General features: G+C 35.7%; 1 protein-coding gene across 1 annotated transcript in view; it reads left to right on the forward strand.

The window, feature by feature from the left end:
• PRKN (parkin RBR E3 ubiquitin protein ligase) overlaps positions 1–18,620 on the forward strand; it is a 705,198-nt gene that overhangs the window by 5,104 nt on the left and 681,474 nt on the right. The gene's annotated exons all lie outside the window — the stretch shown is intronic.

An 18,620-nucleotide genomic window follows, 5' to 3' on the forward strand; every position in this document is an offset into this window, starting at 1 on the left:
AGTTTCTGAATGTTGTACTTCAGGCCTCTCTTAGTCCCTCTGTATTTTGATTGGTGCAAAAGGAAGGGAAAGATGGATGACCTTACAAAAGAAGGATAAAAAGCCATCAGATTTATCTGATACAGAAAAATGCATCAGTACCCTTTTGCCTGTTTGATTCCTGAGGCTGGACAGGATGGAGAAAGAATGAGTTCATTACTGTACACCTTTTGAGGCAGACTGAAGCTTACCTGATTGTACTAAACTAGGTTTTAAGCAGTAACTCTTATGTTCCATTGCTTTTCTCAATCAGCATGTTTGTGTCTACATTAGTATTGTTAAAGTTTGACCCAAGAAAAATTGTAGCACCAAAGTTTTTTTTGAGGCATATGAAAATAACTGTAAGATATTTGCCATGTTATTACAAATTCTCTGTTAAAATGACAAGAGAAGAAATTATTTAAGTTCTTCAATCATTAGTCAAATATTAAATTCCATGTCAGTGATCTTAATGGTAGAAACTAATGAAGAATTAATCATGATACTGGCTTTTATTTCATGCCCTTGAGCAACTTGTACAGTGGTAGCTGGTATTTGTGCTGGTAAACATGTAGCTCTTCTTGAAGAAGGCAGTTTGATTAATGATTTCTCATGAATTCAGCCAAAAGATTGCAGTAAATAACTTGTCACAATTATGATGCATTAAGTACATGGTAGCTTTATGTAAGACGTTTCAGTGATGTCTTTTCTTACAGTGGCTACATGCCTATAATGGATAAGCCACAAAATCTTTGGCAACTCTTTCTGAATATATCACAGTGTCTTCCAAAACAAGTGGCATCATAAATTATATGCTTTAGAGAAATTAAGTATGTTGACTGTTTTCCTGCTTTTTAATTCTAAGCAGTTAGAGTATTTTTTTCCTGCAGAAGCTTGCTCTTGGACTTCAGAACTATTTGAGGCTGTCTGAAGATTTGAATAAATCTATTCATGCTAACAATCTCAAGGAAGGAAATTTTAAGACTCTGACTCTAAAGCTATTTTAAAGCTTTCATCCCCTCTGATGACCTCTGAGTTTATTATAATATGTACCATTATTTTCTTCTCCATTTACTTTTGGAAGAGGGAGAATAATGATGACACACACATCTAAAAAGAATGATGGAGCATTGCCCATTAAACATCTCCAGTGTAAATTATCTGGATCCTGCATACAGTTTTTAACACACACCTCTCATCTGTATTCCTGTTCTGATTGTTGAGGAATACTGTTGACTTTCTATATTTGGCTGGTTTGAGCTAAGTTGAAATGATGAAACGAAGCTGGTTATCAAAGGAATGTTCTTGAGGAGTGCCTTGCCATTCACCTCTTCCCTTTTTAACCCTTATTTTGGAAATCTGATCAATAAGATTGTGTGTTTATTTTCTGGATATGTTGAAAGTTCTGTTGTTTCATATTATTTGTCCTTATAAAACTTTTGGTAAGGAAACAACACAAATTTTTCTTACTTTGTTTTATTCTATGTTTTTTGTTATTGTTTTGACCTTCTCTTCCAATTTGGGGACATAGTTTGCCTTTGCTTCCAGGCTCTAAGCCTAGACCCCTCTGCTGAGAGCATAAGCAGTCCTGATGTGAGTGTATGAAAGAAAAGCATTTAGAAGTTTATTTGATTAATTGTTTAAGAACATCAGTAGCTGATAAAGATGAATGAAGATTCTAATTAAGGAAAGAGCTTGTCATTCCATGGCAGTTTAAAGGGCAGAAAGGTTATAATGTATTAATGTTTAGAAAATGAAAGCACAGCTTTTTAGAGAGCAGTTGCTATCAAATGGAGTTGGTTGTGCTGTGTTACTGTGAAGGTGGTGTGAACAATACGTTTATTACCCCAAGTCCTCAATTGCCTTAGTTTATCTGTGAAAACTTGTGTACTAGGTAAGAGTAGGCTTATGCACTAAGCTTACTTATGATGTCATAGATGGGCACTGGGGCAGATTAATTTACATTTGTGAATTGCTTGTGATATGTAAAAAACATAAACAAAAAAATGTCTAATTTTATGTCAAAAAAAAAGGACATATTACTTGTCTTTCCAGAAACAAAAATATGCTTGTTTTGTTCTTCAGAGTTGCAATGAGCACTGTGTTGTTTTGTTACAAGTATAAAGTTTTTCTGCATTATGGTGTAGTTCCTCTACTTCCTTTAATTTGTTTTGGTTTTTTTTTTTTCTTTCCAATAGCTTCTTGCTGTTTGTGCTGCTGTTTTCTTTATCTTTTGTTTAGCATTTCTAAATGTTTTGCTCAGTGGTGAATTCCCCCTCTTAGTTCATTGATTCTTTTTTTTTCCCTAGTAAATTTAGACAATAGAAGTGTTTTATGTCAGATCTAATATATCAGATATAATAACTTTCAGTGTACAGAGCTAAGGATATTTAGTTAACTTCACTAGAGTACGAATCACAAGAAACTGAGACAGCTGAGCTTTTCAAGCCTACTGTGTGAGCTATTTCTCTAACACACCCTTTCCATCAGTGGAAACATTAGACCTGCTTGAATTTTTCTCTTCAAAATTCAAGGAACAGTGTTCAGCTACTTTCTGTCATAGTAAGTTCCTATATGCTTTTTCCTTTTTTAAATGTTAATCCAGTAACTTTTTGCAAATATATTTGATGTCACAGAAAAAGGTTTTTCCATTGTCTTTGTTGGTGTTAAAGGACTGTGGATGAAAACAAAAGTGGTTCATATTGGACATCATATTACATGTCTGGCATATGGTTCTCCTTTCAGTATTTTTTTTTTTGTTTTAAGAAGCTGAAATATTTGTGGTACATTTATGTTTTGCATTTCTTCTCTTTTAGATACAATGTCCTTTGTGGAATACTCTCAGTGGAAACATATGTTCAGAACTTCAAAGTAATTACACTATTACTAAAAGCTTCGTAATTAGATTACTGAAACTAAATGTTGAAAAAATTTGATTTTCATTTATCCAGTCATATCAATTTCATTCCAGTCTGCTTTCTGGCTGATTGAAGAAACATGGCAGGACAAAGTCAAAGACTGTGTAGAATACCTAAGACTGGATAGACCAGTTCTTGAAGAAGAAAAGGGAGCTTAGAACAGTTTTTAGTATGAGAGAGCAAGATTTTTTTTAAAAAGAGAAAATATATATTGCCCATTTTAACAGTACTTTCTTAGTGGTAGATACCTCTACCTGGCAAACTGGATTGGGATAACTAGGCATGAGCTTGTCTGTCGGTGATAATTGCCCCTATTTCTCAGAAATCACAGGCTCAGTATGTGTTAAGGCTGCTTTGTTTACAGGATATTGCCTTTATTACCTTTATCCTTTCTTTAAGAGTGAATTTGTTGCTGTGATGAAACAGGTGTAGCTTAAGGGGGAAAAGATATTTACTACCAAGAACAGTTTTCAGGCTCTACAGTCTAAGATGTTGATGCAACAAGAAAAAACAAACAAACAGGAAACCGAATCTTTCATTTTGCTCTAGCACAGTTAGGGCTTCAAAAATTCTTTGTCAGATGTACAAGAAGATGAGAAAACCAGGAACTATAGAACTATACCTCATCTACCTTCTTCTTTGTCTTTTGTAGCTCCTCTGGAAAATACTGGGTCTTTTAAGAATGGTCCTGAACAAAAAGGCCACGTCTGTTATGGTCTCACCAAGCCCTGGTGTATTAGTCTGTTGACATGCTGTGTATTTTTAATTCAAGCTGTATGAAGCTACAGGCTGACCTTCAAACTGAGTATTTTTTTACTTACTCACTTTACCTAAATTTAAGATATGTCATTCATACTAACTCTGCTACTGTTTAAGATTTGGCTTTAGTCTGGTTTGTGCTTTGTGCAAGTAGCTGGAGTTCTGAGGCAGAAAAAATTCTAAAATGGGCTAATGATTAATGTTTGGAATTTTTAAATTTTTGGGTGACTTTTTTTTTTTTTCATAGTCTACTTTTCATTCTACTTGCCCTCATTATACATAATAAAACAGCAGATGAAGCTGAAAAGTTTCTTTTACAGTACTTCTAACAATTTCCATTAGAATTATCTTGTTGGAAGCAAATATCCCATCTGGTTTACTTTTAACACAGCAAAACTCCTTAGTGAGCTGTGTGACAGAGCCTGGCTGAATTCCCCACAATGAGGCTCTTGGCCCTAAGCAAGATGAGCACAATCTGTTTCCCATATTTTTAATAAAGGAAAAGGAGACTTTCTTCATTTGCTCCTTTTTTGCATTATGTTTACATTTTATGCCTCCCTTTCTTAGAATAGCTGCTTTCCTGCTGTTCTCCATTCTTTTTTTTTTCAGTACAGGTAAAATGAAAACACATTACAGCCTTATAAAAGTACTGAGTGCTGCTTTGAAATAACATTAAAACTCAAAATTTTCAAATGTGGCATGGTGCTTTGGCCACATCAATCTCATAAAGTGCCTGAAGCTTAGGAGAGGCACTTCTGGAGCCATTTCTGTTGCCTTACTTGTTCAGCAAATAAATACAAGACTTGAGTAACATGTTCTAAAATCAATTGGAGTTACACAGTTGATCCCAGCACTGCTCTGAAAGTTTACCCATGCTGTCTGAATTCAACTAACTTCTTCAGTCTTATTCTTCCATCTGTACCTGAGAATTATTGAGAGTCATATATACTTAACACAAGCTGATTTTACTGTGGGGTGTATGTGGCTCTGCTTAGGTGTTATGAAACTTCACCTCTGAATTAATTCTGTATTAAATATACTATTTTTTTACTCACTTGAAGATAAAAATAATTTCACATTTAAAAATAAGCATCAGGTACTTCAGAATGGTACTGTTTCTCTAATTCTTTTAGGAACCTAGGATGTCCTTGCATATCACTGTGTGCAGTGAGTATTCAGTATCAGTTCATGTTTCATTTCAAATGTGTTATTTTAGAACTGTTCCTATAATCAGTTTCCTGAACTAAGAAAGCACACATTGAGCTGTATATCAATTTAGGACGCAATTACCACACACAAAAAATCAGACAGTTGATTTCATGTGAATACAGCTTTTGAAATCTTATTTGGCTTCTAGACATGAATGTGAATAGGCAGCCCTTTGAGGACAGAGGACTGTGCACGCAGGGAGAATTTTTATTTACTTTGCCGCTTGTGCAAAGGGGGGGGGTTAAGATAAAAAAAAATCAAGAAATGTTTGATTTCCTTGTTCATTTTATCTACATGAAACTGTTGTGCATATCTACTTGCTGCTTATTCTTAGCAGAGAATAAGACCTTGTTAACAGTGATGTTATACTTAAATAAGACAATGCTGATTTCTTCAGAAGGAAAGTTTGGGTCACTTGTATTAGTTCCCAACTGGATTTAGTTGTAAACTATCTTAAAAGAAACAAGTGACTTTTTGAGAAGGCTTCTCAACTGTTTTGGCCATAAGGCAGTAACAAAATTCTGTTTGTCCTTGGGGTTTATGTCAGGAAACGCAACCTTCCTGGGCTAACCTGTTACTGAACAGGGAGCGAATGAGAAACACCGGGAAGGAGTTACTGTGAGGATGATACAGAAGTGGTACCCAAAAGCCTGACCTCCCTCGATTTCTCCAGCATAATCAGAACTGATTCGTCTAAAGTTTGTTTTTAAACGTGTGTAGATAATGTGTCTGTGGAATGATGATGCAGGCAATAAAGATAGTCTTCTTTCTTCTTGTATGTTGAAAACTTAGCAGCAAACGATTTAGTCCCACGTACCTCTGAGGCTTTGCTCTTATAAGCTTTTATCTGTGCTAGATGCTCTAAGTTACAGCAAGCCACTCACTTATAACTTATTTCTTAATACCAAAATGTATTTGAGGGGGGAGACAAGCCAGTTAAAACTCTAATAGTGTTTTCCCTTGTTACTTTGAAGAATCAAACTAGAAATTTTTTGTGCATAGGTCATTATTTTACTCAGAGGGTAGACTAAGCTTTTGAAGATTACTGGACTTGCTTTCCTTCTACACCAGAATTAATTAACTCTGTAAGGATAAATCTGATTTATCCATGGTGGTTTACTGATGCGTCAAAGCTAATTTTGCTCCACTGAGTAAATTACAAAAATGTAGTTTGAGTGCCTAGCCTGTACCTTAATGTGCTTATACTGAATACCATTTTTTCCTGAATCTATGTAGTTATTCATGTGCATTGAAAGCCAAGTATATTAGTAATACATGACATAATTTTGTAAGAGCCATCTATTCTGTGACCATGAAGAATAAAGTCTTCTGGTCTTTATGTATAATAATTGGTGTCGATGGTTACTGCTTTATTAGTAGGTGTTTTTTACTGTAGTAAGAAGTGTTCAAATTTCAACTAATAATATTTTGCATCATATATATGTTTAAGGGATATACTTTGTTTAATCCTTAATTGAAGTATTCTTGTTAAAAGGGTCTATTTCAGAATAATGAAGAGCATCAATAGCTGTCATGCAGTACAGCTTAATGTGTGGAAATTTGACACTTCACTCTGCAGATAAATGAAATTTCAGTAGATAGGTGCAATTTTGTTGCTTTTAGTGATCTATTTAATTATTATCAGCTTTTAGAAAGGGATATAGAATGCTGGATTTAGCCTGAAAATTGTAAGGATTTAAATTCTTTGGGGCTTTCAGTGTCCCTGGTTCATGGTAGGTGGCTTTTCATTTTCATGGTAACAATGTTTATCTGACTTTCTCTGTTAAGTTGTTTCAATAAGAATGATGCCCTCAGAGTGATGCCCCTGTAGTGAACTAAGGAAGTTGCCATGAATTATTAATAACAAGCTGAGTTTAATGTGGTTTTATATCCCCTGAAGGAGTTGGAATGGTGTACTCCATAAAACCATTCAGTTCACCTGATCTTGACAAATTGGAAGCATCAAAAACATACTCCTACTTGTTAACACTAAAGGGGGGAAAAGGTGACTTGGGAATGCATCAAGATTTAGCCTTGCTGTAGAATTTGGGAAGGATAATGGTGAGCATTGTTCCATAAATAAATCTTCCATCTTTGTGCCCAAATGCAGTTGGCTAGTACTTTTCTGTGAAGTTGACCTTTATGGCTTCATTTTGATTGCACTGAAAAAGAAAATGTCTAGTTTGTGATATTGCATCTATTGTTTATGCTGATAATATACTACAAATTAAAAATATTCTCCGTAGGAATATAATGGGTCACAAAAAAACCCTTCAATTATTTTTAGAAACCAGTGTTGTCTTAAAAAAAGATCAACCAAGCTAAACTTCTAAATGCATTAAGAATTTCAGAACTGGTTAAATGTACAATATTTGCTGGTAATGTTTTAAAGACCTAATAATGAATGCTTGTGTATTACCTTTGAATTGAGTGTTTCAAATAACATTTGCCTATCTTTATTAATGTTTGGCAATATGTCCATATTTCTCAGTGATGTTTATTTTTAGTCATTTGTCACTTAACTGCTTAACTTAAAAGTATAATGATCTTTAATATCCAACCTAAATTTGGCTGCTTTACCACTGGCAATCAAAAAGTGTAGCTGAAGAGTTTGTATGTTCAGCACTGTCTTTTAGCATCTGCAACCTCACCTGCAATAGAGTTTGTATGGGGCAGTAACCATCTTAGCAGTGTAAGTTTGTACAAATTCTTTTAAACTTCCTCATAAGATGTAGAATATTTCACTTTACATGCATTAGTTCGTTTTACTTGCAATGGCTCTTGACTGGAAACTATCATTCTTAGAGTTATGCTGGGAATCTAATTGTGATTGTACTGCAGCTGATCTTTTTTTAAACTACTTAAATTTTGATAATATGAAGTAGTTTTATACATCTGTTAGAAACAGGTACATTTTGTACAGAATGGGCACTTATTTCATAAGCCTTGCTGCTTCTGTCTTTTTTACAGTATATTACAGCTTCTGGTTCTCAAAAACTCTGGTAATTTTCTGTTGAGTCCACATTACTCCTCCATTTACTAACATGCTGAAACGTCCCTTCTAACATGTAAATCAACAGTAGTTCAAACAGAGGAAAACCAGTCATTACCAAACAAAAAAAAAAAAAGTTGTCCTGTACTAGTGTGGCACCTTAGTAATTCCCTCTTGGGCACTTCTTTTCACTGTACTAAAATTTTCTTTCTGTACAGTGACATGAACTATTTCTGTACGACTCCACTTTTGTATTCTTAACATGTACATTTCTTCTTTTTATAAGTTGCTGTTTGGCTTAGTTTGAATTTGGGTTTGGGTTGCAAAAATTTTTTAGTTGTAGTAGAAAACTGTTACTTAAACTTCAAGTGTTTAGATTCTTTTGAAATTCAGAGTCTGAGGTCTCAGAACATTAAAAGTTGCTTTGGAGATATGTTACACTGAGTTGCAGTAGTTGTAGAGCTGGCACACATTCCTCTCAGCTGCTCAAATTCTAAGGAGGCAGGGAGCTTCTGGCCAAAAATGAGGAGTGCAGTAATAGCTCTCCTGTCTATGTGTTAAGGGACTAATCTTAAAAGTATTTCACTGAGATGGTGGCAGGAGAGATGCAATTGTCCAGCTAGAGAACCCTGTGGATTGTGGATTTTGTTTCTTTATTCCATAACTATTATTTAAGTGTGGGTCTTCATTTTGTTGAGGCTCTTTTCATTGTATGGCTTCCTGTATGTTCAGAATGGCAGATTTCTTTTGTGTCATGTTTTTCATAGATAGTCAATGGATTTGAGAAGAACCTTAAAATTAAATGGGTTCGAAGACTTCTTTATGCCAACAGACTGAAAAATAACTTACAATCATAAAATTGTACTCCTTCAAATCCAGCTTTTGCGTAGGTAAGAATGTATGATGAGCATGTAAGGGAAGAAAAAACTTATTCTACTTTAATTCTTAGATTTCAGGATCAGTTTTATTTTTTCTTTGTTTTTACTCATTACAACAGCAAGGAGATGTTAGGTGTTCTATGTCTTTTAAGGTTGTTGAATAAATTTTGCTATTTCAGGGTTTAGAAATATTGTAGTAAATGAACTTTTCAGTAATATTTACCTGTGAGATAATGCCGTTAATCTGCTTTTAGTTTTCTTTGCTAAACCTTTTTTGTGAATAAAATTATTCCTTCAACATTTATACTGTTTCCAAAATATACTGTTCTTTCAGAAACCATTCCTATTGATACCTTTTTCTAATACTAGGGTAAACATTTTTCTAATTATGCTAATATTGCATAAATCTGTTTTTAACATTACACATTTATGAATGTAAACTGAACATTATTACAGCATCAGGCTCAAGCTTTTCAAAAGTAAAGAAATACTAGAGTTAAGGTTGTCTATGATGGTGTCATCTGCATATATTTTGATGTTAGATATAATTTTATAGTGTTGTCATAGGTATAGTAGGCTAGTTGATGCACCAATAGCATGATAACTGAACTAGCATGTTGTTTTGTGCAGTATATGTAGTGCTCACAAGTAAGCATGGAATGTTCCTAGAGCTGGTAAAGGTCAGTAATGCTGCTTCAAGTTCCATGTTGGCTCATGTCAGGCGGCTCTGCCTGAATTGGCACGTGTTGTGGTGAGTGAGCACCTGTGTGTTTCTGCAAAGCTTCTGTCTCATTCACTGTGCACTCAAGGAGCCACTGTAATTTCTCTTCATTCAGTACCTCAGACTGGGCCTTGTATGTTGTGTCCCGTTGAAATCTGATTTGAAACCTGGATATGTGATATTGTCTTCCATGATAGGAATCATGCTATTGGAATGTTTCTCTAATACATTCCCATCACTCCTTGAAGCAGGTTTTATTTTCTTTTAATATTTCTTTAATGGAAAATTTCTTTCTGGATATTCAGAACTCAATAAAGTAAAAAGGAATTGAATCAAGGTTTTCAATAGGAAACAACAGGCAATCCAAATAATGAACTGTGCTATACAGCTTGCTTATAATATGCAGTCTCTGCTTATGCTCAGCTATAAGCCACAAAACTACATCTGTCCTGTAAGCATCATTTGAGCTTTATGCAAAGAGAGGCACAAACAGCTGGGTTTGACGGTTCATTTTCTTTTTTGAGCTTGCAAAAAAAAAAAATCTTTTATTTTCTCTCAAAGAATTCTTGCTGTGAACTCTTGTTCTGTTACAGCTCTTGTGGAGGTGTGTGTCAGACTTCTGGAGAACAATAGTTTGGAGTGTATTATGAAGCCTGGGGCGCTGTTCAGAAGGACATACACTGTTAGAGTGTCCAAATTACAAGTAGAGGATTTCGGTTTCTCTGTAAGCATTGCACCTTGCTGAGGGGACCTCAGTTGGTCAATTGGGTATCTTGATTTTGGAATATTAACCTTCAAACTAATGTTTCCCTAAACTTGTTACAAGTTATGCAAGTTAAAATACTCCAGGATTATAAAAATCTTTTAGAATGTATTGCATTTATAAAAATCTCACTGAGTGCTCAAATTTGTGATAAAGTGCTGTTTTCCCTTGATAATTTTAGCCGGTACTTTCAGGCTTCCCACGTATGTGATATACTCACGTGCACCTCTGCTCTGATAAGATCGCGTTTGGAGGCAAGTTCATGTACCAAGATTTCAAGAAAAGAGTTGGGGAAGACTGGAAGGAAGCATGCTGTCCTAGCCAGCCAATTTCACTTATAATGGAAGTGCAGAGTAATGTCTTCTAAAAAATTTTGTGTTTAGGTTACAAGTATTAATCTGACCTAAACTGAAAAGCAGTCAAAGCTAGTTATCTAAGAGGTGTAATCTAGTTAGCAATTTCTATTTACATCCTAAAGAAAAATGGCTACATTAGCAGTAACCTTATTGGCAGTATTGGCAAAGTGGTCATTAGAATGATTCACTTGCTTAATTCTTTATTTGTTTGGGTAGCTTTTAGTACTTGAAGCAATTAGTAGAGATTTGGTTAGAAGGGAAGCATTTGATCCATTACAAACTCAGTAAATATTCTTGCTAACTCTCATTAGTTCCTTATGAATAGTAGGCTATAAATTCTAGGTTAGGGCTCACGTGGCCCTGTGATGTCAGAAATTCCCGCCTGAATAATCGTGGAGTGAGAACACTCATGTCAGCAAAGGCCCCAAATTACCCCTTTTCCAAGCATTTTGAAGAGAGGGTGATAGTTGATTCTTAGAAATACATGCACACGTGGTGTACACATCTATACACATACATACTGGATTAGACAAGCCTCTATGAAAGCTTTATGAGAAGACAGACAAAAATGGAACATATTAATTTTAGAAAATTAATTCAGGTCCTTGAATTTGAAAGTTGTAGTGACAGGGTCTAATCCCTTGAAAATGGCAGTGCTTGGGTGCAGCAGGTTATTTGAATTTTCAGTCTTTTGTTTTCTTTTCCTGAAGAAAAGAAAAAAAATGTGAAGTGGTACAATTGGTATGCTAAAACTTAAAATGTGTGCAACCTTTTCATTCTTCCCTTATGTTTTTCCTATCTCTCTCTTCCTCACTCTTTTTTCCACTTACTGTGTATCTACAGCAAGGAGAGGAAATGGCCAGCAGATAAAATAAATATGGCAAAATATTAAAGCAATATTGACTCAATCACATTAATTCCAAACATCTGATATTAATTTCTTCTAATATTTCAAATTTATTATTATATTAGGAAATGACTGAATAAATTATTTAATATAACGAATTTGTTATTGGACAGGTAGGTGAAGTGAAATGCACTCATCACTGGTTTTAATTTAAGACTTTTTGTAAAGAGAAAACTTTGGTGAGGTAGTAACATTCCTACAGTGTGTACTGACTTACTTCTGTAAGTCTAAGGAGTAACACTTAGATTTGGGCTCGTACTGGATTTTGCAATATATAAAAAACAATACACACCAAAATAATATTTGTTCCTAATGCTTGTTTATGCAAAACTAGTTTCAATTCATTTGTCAATGCACAGTTCCCTTAAAATTAGCATAAATACATTTACTCTGATTTTTATGTGAGAAATAGAAATTAGTTAACCACTTATGAGGGCTAATGTAATGGTTTCACCATAATATTAGTGAAATTTTTAATTCTCCAGTTTTTAACTCAAAGTTAGTTTACTCATGTGAACTCGCACTTTTCTACAGAAAGACAAAAAAATCTAATTTCATTTAACAGTGTCAGTAGCTGATGTTTTAAGATGACTGAGCATTCATATTAGTAGCTTTGGTCCCCTTTACAGTCAGGTTGCAGTTTCACAATATAACTAACTTGTTAAAGTGTGTAGGCAAAACAAAAAACCCAGCTAAATCATCTCTTCCAGCAGCTTTCATGTGCCAGTGCTTTCCATTGTCTCCCTCAGTGTTGAGCTAATTCAGAAAGTATTTGTGTTTTCTCCTTTGTGCTACGTTCAGTGAGTTTAGCTCCTTGAACTGGGCAACTTGTTCACTGCTCACGTAATGAAAGGTTTCTTCCCAATTCCTAATCTAACTCTACCCTCTTTCAGTTTAAAGACATTGCCCCTTGTCCTGTCACTACACAACCTTGTAAAAAGTGACTCTTCCAACTTTCTTGTAGGTCTTTAGATACTGGAAGGTGCTAAAAGGTCTCCCTGGAGCCTTCTCCAGTCTGAACATCCCCACCTCTCTCAACCTGTCTTCTTGGGAGAGTTGCTCCTGCCCCTTTCATGGCTCTCCCTTGGACTGACTCCAGCAGGTCCACATCCTCTCTATGCTGGAAGCCCCAGAGCTGGATGCAGTACTCCAGGTGGGGTCTCACGGGTGTGGAGCAGAGGAGGAGAGTCACCTCCCTTGACCTGCTGGGCACGCCGCTTGTGATGCAAACCAGGAGTCATTCCTTTAAGCACAATAGAACTATTCTTTGAAATGTTCTTGAAAGTGTTAAAGCTTGTATCACTTGTCAGAGAACTTTTCTGAGGTATTTCAAAGCCACCAAAGAATTTCTGTAATGATTTAAAGCCCGTCTCAAAAATTTGTTTGTGTTCCCAGTGCTAGATGTGGTAAGCACTGCATTCACTGACACCTGCAGAGAATTGCAAATGGAAAATATGTCAATAGTAAATTAAATTAAATACTCTTCTTGGGGGACACAAATGGAACAGAAGAGAAACACTTCTGATTTTTACTGTTGCTTTGTTGATTCATATGCTGTTTAGGTTCTTGTAAGATTAAAGATAAAAATATTTGTTTATTTTGGGAGATTTTTTTCATGAGGATCTCATAAGAACCTGCAGAGGATTGAATGAATATCAGTCACATGCCAACAGTCTGATTTCAGATGCCAATGTGCATATTAAATATTCATAAAAAACTCTACAAATTTTAAAGATTTTAATGGACTAATTGAATAATAATCTACTGTTCAGGCTGTTTTGCTCTACCATAACTGTTGGTTTTCACAATAGTAGACTTTCCATTCATTGTGGCTGTGGTTCACAGTAAAAGGAATTAAATCTCTGTAGCCTTCTTCCCTTTTGATTCAGTTTATGACTCAATATAAAATTCAGTTTGTTTTGTTGCTTTTCTTTCACAATAGTGGCTGTTGAGTTTTCTGCATTTTGGACTGATTTCTAAAATAATGAATACATGCCCCTTCTAATGTTTACCAGAGTTTCTTACTAACATTGGTTCAGAATGCCCTTTGAATAGACAAATGTGTGTGTATATATATATATACACATACATACATATATATATCCTGTGTCAATAAACAGTCCTCATATCTGCTTATTTCTTCTTATGTAGTCATGTAAAATCCAGATTTTTCTTTTTCCTAAGATATTAAGCTAAAATCTTTTAGAATTTCCCATTTTCCTTACTAGTTATTCCCTGTTGAAAGAAATTACAATTCTGACCTGGCTGGTAATGAGAGTTCTTATGAGATCCATTAAATTTAGATATTTTTATTGCACTTGTAAGTTTCAGCAATTTATCATTTTGGAGTGGGAAATTACTTCATAGAACTACTGTCCATGTTGAAAACTGAAGGAGCAGAAAGCAAACTTTGTTCTCTTGGCCCTAGAGTTCCTGCTTTGCGTTCAGCCTATGCCTTGTCTTTGTGCTCGCTGATACAAACAAACCACCATGGAAGAAATGCTGGACTCCTTTAAATCAGGATTTGGTGCTTCTATGAGCTAGTGATGCATCCTGAACTTACTATATGTGAATCAAAATGAGTATTTCTAAGAAACAGAATTGGTGGTGGTGGTGATGAGAATTTCTCTGCTCTAGGGGCTTAACACATCAGCCACTAGTGAAGACAATTAAACATGCAAAGATAAAGGATATTTATATACTATTCCTTGGAAAAAGTCCATTGTACACATATACTCAGGGTCTCCTAAGTGAACATATCTTCATATCTAGCAATTTGATTGTGTTTGAAACTTTGTAAAGTCCGTGACATGATCATGATATGCCTCATGCTGTGAGCAATTGGAAGAAACTGGATGGCATATAATGAGATGGGAATTGATTCCTTAATGTTGGTTACAAATTATGACTATTCTGAAAAAAAATATGTCAATATTCTGGATTACTTCTGACATGTTCAATAGCATTGTAAGGAATGTGAATTTTAAAGCCTCCAATTTTTGAGAAATTAATGTAGAAAGTACCATTAAATGATGCAAAAGTTTGAAGTTCCAACCGTTCTTTCAGAGTTTTCCTCCCTTTCGTTGCATGGGAAACCAAAATTCTAATGTTACCTTTTTTTTTTTTTTTTTTTTCTCCTTTTCTCCTTGTAATAACATAGGCAAAACTGAAGTGAGACAGGTGCCAAACCTTTCTCTTAATTCCAACTCAGCAGCCTGGCGTATTGGAGTACGGGAACTTGACCTCTCTGTGTTGATGTCTTGCATGTTTTTCCCTTGTGAAAGCCAATACAATCTGCAAAGCCGGCATAGATAAAGAGCTCTGTAGGGTTGTAGTATAGTAGCAAGGCTGTTTTGTGACCACGTTCAGAAGGCAGACCGGAGGTGACAGTATTATTTACTTTTGTTGCTTGGGGTCCAAAGAGAGAATAAATTGCTATTGATTTTTGAGACATTACAGTGAAGTGTCTGAATGCCTGCAGAATCGCTGGGTGGTAGAACAGTCAGAGTCTGCATGGAGACTGCTTCTTAAATGTTGGTTTTTTGGTGCGGGGTGGGGGGGGGTGTTGTGTTTTGTGATGGTTTTTTTCCTTAATTTTCCAGACCAGTTGCTAGAAGTTTTGTTGTGGGTGCCATATTTATTATGAATTTAGTTTGTCTCTCCAAAGAATAGAATTCCAAAGCCATTTTATAACAATTTGAAATAGATGGATGGAGTTTAGGATACAGCCATCTGTGCACATTACTGTTAAGAAGGAAATGCCGAGTCTTTGCATTAAATTAACCACTTCACTAAAGGCATCTCTTCCAGAGGTATAACAATTTGTAACAAGAAAATGAACTGCATGGAAGTGAAAATGATACACGGCTAACAGTTTTCCTCACCTTCTCCTCACAAAGCTCATTTTTGCAGACTATTCAGGTTTGACATAATTAGTCTACAGAGGTACTTTGAGGAAAAAGAAACCTGCTGCTTTTGTATTTGTTGCTTTAAGGTTTGATAGTATTGCTACATCATAGTGACACCTGCTGGGAGAGATCTAAAGGAAACAGCTGAAACTATGGCTGCTGCCTGTCAGCTCTCTTCCTTGAGTCCAGAGTGTGTTCCTGTGATGACAGCAGTCCGGGATGACACAGGGTTTGTAGCTCCCCTGCAGGGCATCTGCTGTCACTCCTCTCCGAGGAGCCTGACTCCCCTGCCACATTAACTGAGCTTCAGAAACTCACTAGAATGTCATTATGCGTTTGGATCTCCCAGCTGGGACTGAAATGCACAGCACCAAGGAGCCTCGGTGGATAGGTAAAATAATGATGGAAGACTTTCAGAAGGGTGCACCCCAGGAATTAACCTTCTCCATTGTGGGGGACATATATCAAAACAAGTTTTCCCTCTGTTTTAATTGATTGGCGTTCATGTGTTAACCATTCTGCAATGATAGTCACAACTGGATTCATACCTGTTTGGCTGTTTACCATGGGAAGAGGGATTTCCTGTGTGAAATATTTGTTGGGACCAACTTTGAAATATAAACAAACAGAAATTGATTGATTCTTAAGTTGAAATAGTGTAAGGGAAGCTACAGCTTCCTCCCACCTCCAAGCTGAATGGCATGAAATTTCCAAGATTTATACCAAGTTACAACTTTCAGTTTTCAAATTATGTAAAAAACTGTGAAACTTGCAAATATTTTTTGGCAAGAGTGAGGAGCAGTGGCATTATGTGCTTGTTCCTGGGCTTCTGTAGTTCTAGTTTTGCATGCATCTAGTACAGTTCTCTGATTTGTAGTTTTTGGTATATTTGTCTTGAGATTTGCCTCAAAACAAGCTGGATACTTGAGCTTGAGAAACAGCTATCTGAGCTCTGTCCAGGATCCTGCCTCTCGGAGACTTGGTGGAGATTTATGTAAAGCGGTTCCCTGGATGAGATCACAAGGCTTTTGTCTGTTCTTGAAGCTACAGAAACATTTTTTTTTCTTTTCTCTTCAAATTCTCTGCAATTGTTTCTCCACTTAATTAAGAATGTTCTCAAAAGTGCCACCAATACTCAAAGGGCTTCAGAGAGCACCCCATGGTCCTCCCCAGCACCCTTTCCTTTCCTCACTCTGAAGGCTCTCTCCTGATGCAGGATGATGGTTCTGAGTGAAGTTGTGTTTCCATTGCTATCAGTAGTACCAGATTTTTTCTCCCTATATCTGGGTATATGTATTATCCATCCATAAAAACTGCATGATGTTCAAGTTTTAGTTAGTTGCCACTGACAAAGAAAATACACTTTCTGGCTTCTGAGCAGTACCACTCTGGAAAAGATGAAAGACCCTGAAATTACCTCCCTTTATCTTTCCAAAGGAAGGGGTCCTTTTATTTCCCAGACTGACAGACGTTAAGCCAGCAGCCTCTCCATAACAGTGAAGCCATGTAACAATGAGGCTGTGCCAGCAAAGATCAATAACTGCCACTTAGTTGAAGGGTTACAGTCTGTTCCTACCTGAACCAGTAGTTTGCTCGTGACAAATAATCCTTGAAGATAATCAGATCACACTACTTGATTTAATTCACTTTCTACAGCAGGAGTATTTGTTCAATGGACCACAAAACCCTCTGGTTTAGTATGACTTCATATATATTTGTTCATCGTATTCCAGACTATTAAATTTTGTTTCTAAAATGTCTTACTGTGTAGCATTAAAAATACTTTTTCCTTAAAAAACATTCCCTACTTCAGCTCCCTACAGCAACTCCCTGACCTAGTAAGCACCAGCTTCCAAAGAGATACAACAAAGTTAGTTCTGATGTTGCCATTTAATATCATCTGATGACAGACTGCTGATGGTCTGTCTGCTCCATTTCTGCAGCTTCTGGCAGGCCCATCCATCTAAGAAACCTTTTACAGCTAACTTCCTGTGGAAGGTACTCGACCATCTTGTCCTGGCTTTTCTTGAGAGCTAAGAGAACATTCAAAACTGATTTGTAGGAGCCAGGCCAGCCTACCTCCCTTATGTTGATATTCTGTTGCTATCCTTAGATTCTTCATTGTTGGATAAGGGACTTCTAAACTTGTGTAATGGTTCTTGATCTTTACACTTGTACTTACTTATCTAAGGAATATTTTACTTTATAATATTTAACCTATGAAACAGCACATTGACTTTTATATATCTTCCATTAAGTATAGTATTATCGTTGTTTGGCTGTGCAGGTTACCGTCCCTTACAACACAGTTCCTGGTATAAAATGAGTTAATGCTGGTGGCCTGCACAGAAACTATTTTTATGATAAAATAAAATTACTTTGAAAAAATGTACTTTAATTGAAAACCCATTTAAAGGGTAAAATTATATTATTGATTATGATCAAAATGTCCCAGACGCTGATGAATTCATCAATTCCTGTTTTAGACATGTTATAAATCTTTTAGTGGAGGCAGGGGAATGTGAATGAGGTGAATATTTTCAAATTATAGTTCCACATTACTCTTTATGTATAGGTTTTTTGTTTTTGCAACATACCTGTGAATGGAAACAGCTTTTTAAGAGCTGCTGTAGAAAAATAACACACACTGAAATGTACATTATAAATCAAGCTGGAATCAAACTGATTTATGCCAATAAAAAGTATGTTTAAAAAATCATGACGAACTATTTCAAAGCTTGCTGAAAAATTATTTCAGCAGTTACCCTGCTAGAAGAAAAACTGTGTAGTAGTAAGTGTAAATGATAAAGCTTTCAAACAGAGTGAGGAATTAGACCAATATTTTTAAAATAGTGTAAGTTGCAACATCTTTGATTCAGGTTTCCAGGTCAAGATTCATAAAGTAGTATTTATTTCCTGCATTAATTTGAAGATTATCTGTGATGAATCTGAATTATAGACTTATAGTATTTTTATTTGTGGTGATGACAAATTCTTAAGAATACAAGTAATTGTATTCTCTGAGATGTACGGCACCTTAGTATCCATGGGAAATTCTGCATTGAGTTTATAGATTGTAAATTAGATACATTTTTGATGGTAGTTTACCTAAGTTCCTGGAATAATTAGGCTTCCTGGTCAGTGTTTGAGCACTGCTGATTCATTAAGATAGCATCGGTTTCAATTCACAC

Source organism: Myiozetetes cayanensis, unplaced genomic scaffold (genome assembly GCF_022539395.1).
Source record: "Myiozetetes cayanensis isolate MyiCay16 unplaced genomic scaffold, myiCay2020 scf2-11, whole genome shotgun sequence".
NCBI lineage: Eukaryota > Metazoa > Chordata > Aves > Passeriformes > Tyrannidae > Myiozetetes > Myiozetetes cayanensis.